The sequence below is a fragment of the Atractosteus spatula genome, assembly GCF_055471065.1.
Source record: "Atractosteus spatula isolate fAtrSpa1 chromosome 16 unlocalized genomic scaffold, fAtrSpa1.hap1 SUPER_16_unloc_2, whole genome shotgun sequence".
Lineage (NCBI taxonomy): Eukaryota > Metazoa > Chordata > Actinopteri > Semionotiformes > Lepisosteidae > Atractosteus > Atractosteus spatula.
Window position 1 is genome coordinate 129,815 of NW_028296632.1, and position 7,058 is coordinate 136,872.

At 44.1% G+C, this 7,058-nt stretch overlaps 1 non-coding gene across 1 annotated transcript; it reads right to left on the reverse strand.

Moving 5' to 3' along the window:
* Positions 1-5,244: 5,244 nt before the first annotated feature.
* Positions 5,245-5,315, reverse strand: trnag-gcc (transfer RNA glycine (anticodon GCC)). Its single transcript has one exon. It is a non-coding gene; the product is annotated as a tRNA-Gly (tRNA).
* Between the last annotated feature and the right edge of the window lie 1,743 nt (positions 5,316-7,058).

The window sequence follows — 7,058 nt, forward strand, 5'->3', positions numbered from 1 at the left end:
TTCCCATCGTGAGTGGCAAGGATATCTATAGACTCAAGTCTATATCGAACGTTGGCTTCTGGAGGGGGGACATGCATGTGAAGTTGACCACCCCACCGCTCGTAGCTTACCAGGAGGATGATCCAAATTTGTATCTTGTTCCAAACCTGGAACTGTGTATATCAACCAAGGATATCCACTGGGTATGCCCAAGTAAGCCATTCCTTAGGGACACAACTCAGAGGTTGTGTGGTATCAGAAAGGGGGCTGCCACTGAAAAGTGTAAAGCCACAGTGACGAGCAAAAGTGAGGTTAACGAACCCCAGTTTGAGCAGGTGGGAAAGAAATGGCTGGTCAGCACACCACAGTTAACGGTTACAATAACATATGACAGGCATGATACAGCTACCGAAGTGCAGCTACCCAACCAAACAGTTTTTCTACAAGTTCCTGAAGGAGCGATAGTGCATCTCAACGATTTAGCACTGTATCACCTGGAGTCAGAACTATACGAAACGGAACTCGAGATTGTGGACGCTTTCAGAGGACACGGCATTGACTTGGATGAGAGAATCCAAGAGACAGTAAGTCTTGAGGGTGTACAGGTAGTCGAATTTGTTCTTAACGACACAAACTTAAAAACTACACTGGTAGGTCCCAAGCACAGTCGTTGTGGATCCTCTGGGGCGCTAGGAACAATAAACGTGGTCATCTTGACACTGCTGCTGGGTAGCTGGATCATGGCTGGGGTAATGTGTTGGATGCTGTTCTCTTGTATCAAAGCCTTGCGGGGTAGTTTGAATGAGACAAAGGGAGCAATGGTTTATCACCGAAATCAGGTAACCACTCCCAAACGTCTGCCTGCTGCAGAGCTATCCGATACTGATAGTGAACTGCCGGAAGTTTAAGGTCTAGAGCTAATGATGATGCCCAATGCCTCATTCCTAGGTACCTTATAACTGAGAGCAGGTATACGCAACGTTCTTTCCAACACTATTTCCTGTACAAATTCTCGAGAGGTAATGTGAATATTGGGTGGTAGAATCCACCGTGGTACAACAAACATCACTTAACTCTGTTTTTGTTTTGAAGGCAACAACGCCTCAGGACCTCGTGACCTTCAAAAAGGGGGGATATGTAGCGGCAATGCTTGTTAATAAGACAGAATTAAGCGTTGGTATGCTCCTAAAGGAGGCCCCATCTCACCCTCCATCTCTGTGGTGCAGCCACAGAGAAAGAATTCATGCAAGCTGATTTAAGATGTTTTTCTTTTGATAAGAAGCAAGCTCCCAGACGGGGATGCAATTAGCTAAGCCTGGCTATAATGATCAATGGTCATCCACTGGCGCCTATCTGTCTAGGGAGTGCCGAATGGACATCTGGACTGCATTTCTAAGTGTCAAGAGTAAGTGACTTATATCTCACCTTGACCAACCAATCAGGGACTGGCAGGGCGTGGTAATACCACGTGGGTCTCCAATGCCCGCCAAACTCTCAACCAATCAGCACACATCTGGGTCTTGATCAAAAAGGGAGCGCAAGCTCAGTTCTGGGCTCTCCTTGGCCATTTTCGCGCATCCTCAGAGACAATCACGTGACAACTGCTGTTGTCTGCAAAAGGACTTGGACTTTGTTCTAAGCGCGAGGCCGAGGATCCCGTACGTATTCAGAATTCTACCAACGTGAATGCTCCGCTTGATCAACGGCAGCCTACAGTTGGACCCTCGTCGACAACCTGAATAGCTTATTCAGAAGCAGCGCTGGACTGGGAACGAACCAGCTTCTTCCCAGGCAAAAGAGTGACTTGTGAGGACTCGCGGTCACACTCTGTGCATAGAGACTTTCTACTAGCCAGCCGGACTGCTGGTAGATCCCCTCGGAGCAACGACTGCCCTGCGCGCCGCAGTCAGATTCCTCCGGCCTTCCTACTCCGAGCTGCACCTCGACTGGTTGGCCGGTAGCCAGAGGACGCCGACACAACGCCCATTGGACAACCGCTGCAACAGAGCCTGTCAGCTGGTTTGGTGTTCGTGCCGGGAAATTCCAAATCCAAACACAGTGGATAAGTAAACCCCATGTTCTACATTGCGTCTCGAGAATTTAATTGTACCTCAACACAAGTTGTTATCAATTTAATTCATGAGTAATGTATTTACTTCCGAGTTTAGAGTAACAGTGGGTAATAACACTGATTAGCGATTTGGTAACCGAACGATATATATTGACATATATTCTCTGTTGTGTATCTCTTTGTGTTTGCATCTCTTCGAGATTATATACCTTGTATATTGATAACCCTCACAGTAAGGTCTGCCGCTCGTATCCAGGCAGACTAGTATATGTTTGGTGCACAGTTTATATTAATAAATGTATCTCATGTATTGAACCCGTGTGTGTGCGTTGTTAGTTGTTCTGACGATTGATTTTCTAAAAGCCCCAACGAACAACCTCGTGATTACTGCTACAATTGATAATTGTCTCAGTAAACCCATCAAACCACTACACTATCAAGACCAGCCATACACAGTACAGTTTATGTACATACAGTAATGTTTATGTTCCTAAATTAATATCGTTTATGACCTTCAGATGCGTTATGCTCCTCTTCTTTTTATGCTCAGCTACTAAAATTTCCCTTTAGTGGTAAAATTCCATATAAATATTCAAAACTAAGCGGATTGAAATGTGCACAGTAAAGACATTAGATGATGAAATCTTTTCACTACCAACCAATGCACCACGAGTGCCCCTGTCGGTCATTTTGGCCAGCCAATCACTTACCGCGGTGCCCTACGGTGCCCTGCGGGTTGGTTACTGTACCACGGGTTTTTACCGCTCATTTTGAATGGCTGCATCTGTAGGTTGTCTCTCGCAGTGTTCAGGAATTGCATTCCGAAACTGAGTCAGATCAAAAGTTGTAAGAAAAGCACCTATGGTGTCGGTTCTAACAGCTTTATTGATTCGATGTTAAAGGCCGGAAATGGGGCACAAGACACGCGACCGCAAAAAGCGTCGCCATCTGCTTCCAGCTGCAAAATGCCGTTTGCGGAAGCTGAAGCATTTGAACTTGAACTTTATTGCCATATGTAACCGGTACTGGTACAATGGAATTCTTACTTACAGAAGGTCTCTCGATTGTAAAACAAGTGTAAAAAACAAGACAAAGTGCAAACAGTGCATCAAGACAATGTACAAACAAACAATAGACAATGTGCAAGTAAACATGTAGACATTTCTTTCCAAGGCAGCGGGTACAAGCGATCTCGCGTTTTTAAACCACCAGGAAAAGCAAAAAGGCACTTTTCCTTGCTTGCGCCGGCACACAACGACGTGAGGAGGACACCGTAGTCAGCAGGATTCGAACTTGCGCGGGGAGACCCCAATGGATTTCTAGTCCATTGCCTTAACCACTCGAACACGACTACAGCGAGCGCCGCCATTGCTGCGTTCTTGCTACAATCTCACATGGATCGCGAGGCGCCGGCGGAAACCTTTTTCAAAGTCGTTCTCCATTAAAAAAAAAACTTTTCCAAAATACAAGCCTTGCAGACAGACACACCTCAGAGGACTTAAGGGTTGCTTCATGTGGGAATGATAAAGTCTCCCCGTCCGGACAGGAAAATGGCACTTTGTTAGACACAAAAAAACAATCAACAACAGACAAATGTCTACAAGCATTTTAGAAGCCGCTCTTGAAATAGCTCTTACATTCGTGTTAGACGCAGGAATCGCCTTTTTATTGACGCTCTTACGAACGCCATGGAAAGCAAAACAAAGCAAAGCAGAGCAGAACAAAACGAACAAAATAAAACCCTCACGTCCTGCACTTGAATATAATGCCATTACGTTCCGAAGCGGTATTGGACGTCATCCTAGCACTGCAACCCGGGGCGTACGGTATATGGGAACGAGCACACGTCACGAATTGTCTCTAATCACTCTCTGCACTGTAAGGCGCCTTGAAGCGTGCACCCTCAGCATTCATCTTTGCGCATCTGTGAAAGGTAAACTCTTGAGCAAACTCTGAACCAGACACTCAAACTCCAGCTAGCATTAGGGGTAGCATTCCCACGCTACTTGAACACTTTGTTTACGCTCAGTGCTGGATTTTGGGAACTTTAGGACGAGTGGGACTTTTCTTCTATCTGTCAATTCGTTTTGTTTTGGAGACTCTTGGCTGTCTGTGTTGTATAGTGCAGCTTAAATAAAACGTTTTCGAAAACTGTGCCGGCTCAAAAGTTGTAAGAAATCCTCTCCAGCTCTTTTAAGTCTCTTCAGTTTTGTCATTTAAAGTGAAACTAGATGTATAACTGGAGCCTCACTTATGCAAATGGTGAGGCTCCAGTTCGACATCTAGTTTTACTTTATATGACAGAAGTACGTCAGACTGCGCCGGACTGGGGGATCACTTCCGGTTATTTTTACCATCTTAAACATTTGAAATCCTCCCCTAGGCAATTGTGACACTTCATCTTGGCTCCACCTAGGACACTCTTCAATCTTCCATCACTTCTCTCTTCTCCCGCAACACTCTCGTCTGTCGGTAGTATGTGGCGTCTTTGCATTACCACCAATCTCACCACAGCAAGAAAGCAACAGGTTTTGGCAAGAGAGGAGGAGACTGCCTGGCCCAAACAGGGATCGAACCAGAGACTTTGGCGTCACTAGCACCACGCTCAAACCAACTGAGCTAACAGGCCTTGTTCCCACTGTCCTCTCTGTGCTGCAAAAAATGGAATTCAGGGAAGTTTCTTTTGTCCTTCTTTGAATAGAAAGCCCTGCAATTCAGTGTACGGGCTTTCTCGTGCTGTTTAATGGTTCTTCAAAAATTCAAATTCAAATCCTACACTGGCCTGAAGTGCCCCCCCATTTCACAGCATTTTTCAGCTGATTTAAATGTACCTAAAGGAGAAGCATTATTGAAGACCATCAATTACCAAGAGCTTTTGTCAAAGGTTTTGGTGGTCACTTTTAATGACCACAGAGAGCTATGACCTCGGTTTTACATCTCATCCAAAAGACAGCGCCTTTTTACCACACAGCGTCTCCGTCACTATACTGGGGCATTGGGACCCGCACAGACGTCAGGGTGAGCGTCCCACCGCTGGCTCCATTAACACCGCTTCCAGCTGTAAGCTTTGCTTTTCCCTGTAGGTCATCCTCATCTGGGTACTGACCTGGCTCACAGCTTCTAAGCTTCAGTGGGTTTTCAGTTGCGAGTTGAAAGGGGATGCAAGTGATGGAGCCGCTCGCTGCAAAAGCCACTGCATTGGCCAGGAATCGAACCCGGGCCTCCCGCGTGGCAGGCGAGAATTCTACCACTGAACCACCAATGCACGCTGCAAGGGTCTACAAAAAAGACGCTTTTTTACCACTCTGTGCTGGATGTTGGGTCCCAAGGGAACTTCTGGACGAGTGAGAATTTTCTGCTATCAAAATTTGGTTTCGGAGACTTTTGGCAGCCTACAGATGCAGCCATTCAAAATGCGCGGGCGATACCGCATTATTTTGCGGTACGCTGTACGCAGTCTACCGCAAGCTACCGGTAAATACCGCGAGTTACCGTAAATTCTCCTATAATACGACAAGCAAAATAATAGTATCCGGAATTTCCGCAAGGTGGAGCTAATAAAGCTCAACCTCTCATGTTTGAGCTGTGGCCATCAAAGTCTTTAACGAAGATATTACTAATAGTATTAATAATGAATGACCTTGGACAAGCTGTAAGTGTAAACTCAAAGTATTGCCCTGGTCAACATTCTTTTTTTCATTGACCGTCTTTGTAAAAGTAACACCACAGCATTTCGCAATCACGCATTTGTTTCCAATCATGCAAAGTACAGTAATTTTTGAGAATCGATTCACCATGCCTTTCACATGCTCATAAAAGAGATTGATTTAGGAACATAAACATATTACCGTATGAAAACTGTACTGTATACAGTATGTATATGTATATTTAATGTCTTAACTGTGCCCGTTTAAGTATTGAATATTCATATCTGATTTTACCACTGAAGGGAAATCTTAGTAGCTGAGCATAAAAAGAATAGGAGCATACTGCAACGCGTGTGAAGGCCATAAACGATATTAATTTTGGAACATAAACATAGAGTATATGGCTGGTCTCGGTACTTTAAAGAAAACATACACGAAACATGGTTTCATTATGACCAGAATCGGTCTTGAGATATTTTTAACTTGATTTACAGTATTTGAGAGGTATGTCTTAACACCGATACTACAGTGCTTAAGTACTGCTCACGTATATGTTTCTAGGTTTATATTATGCATTTCATACGGTCAAATTACTTTTGAGCAACTAATAAGAAGCGCGAAACGGTATGCGTTTTAGTTTCGTTTTGTGCTGGGACCCGTGGATTGATTAGAGATATCAAGTACATACAAGTCATTTTTTAAATGTTGTAGTTCGTCTTGAAAAAATGTTACGAGTACATCATCTATCAACAATTACACAGGTTCTGTTTCCATATTGCGGATTTTGGTTACGTAATATTATTTTCTAGATTTCACGTTGTGAATATATGATTTGGGCAAACAGAGCCGCAAAGAAGTACATTATGGGTTGTTGTTGTTTTTTTTGCAGTTTTATCTAGAACAAGCGATGCTTAAACCTTTGTCTGATTCTTGTGAAACTATCCACACGACAGTTACAGTACCTAGGAGTTGACTTCAGTGATGTCACTGATGGGATGTTTCTAAAAATCCATCCTCTGTAAAACGTCTTCTCTAGTTGTCCTGCATATGTATTCGCTAATGAAGCTGTGTGTTCTGAGCCTGGATCTCTACATTTCTGTATGAACCAGCTTAGAGGGCTAAAGACAGCTTGTGTTTAAATTGAGTGTAAGGCAATTTATGCTTCTAAAGTCATGGTCAGCATTTATTATTGTACTGTGCTGTAAACTTGTTCTGTGCCTAGTCACATTATTTTATAGCGTTTTTATAGTGTTATCAAATCCGGTGGCGCTGTGTGTTAGTTTCCTGACTCCCATGTCACATGGTCTGTGATTGAAACCTGTGAAACCGGTTTAATTCGTCACAGCCAGCACTCCGGCAGA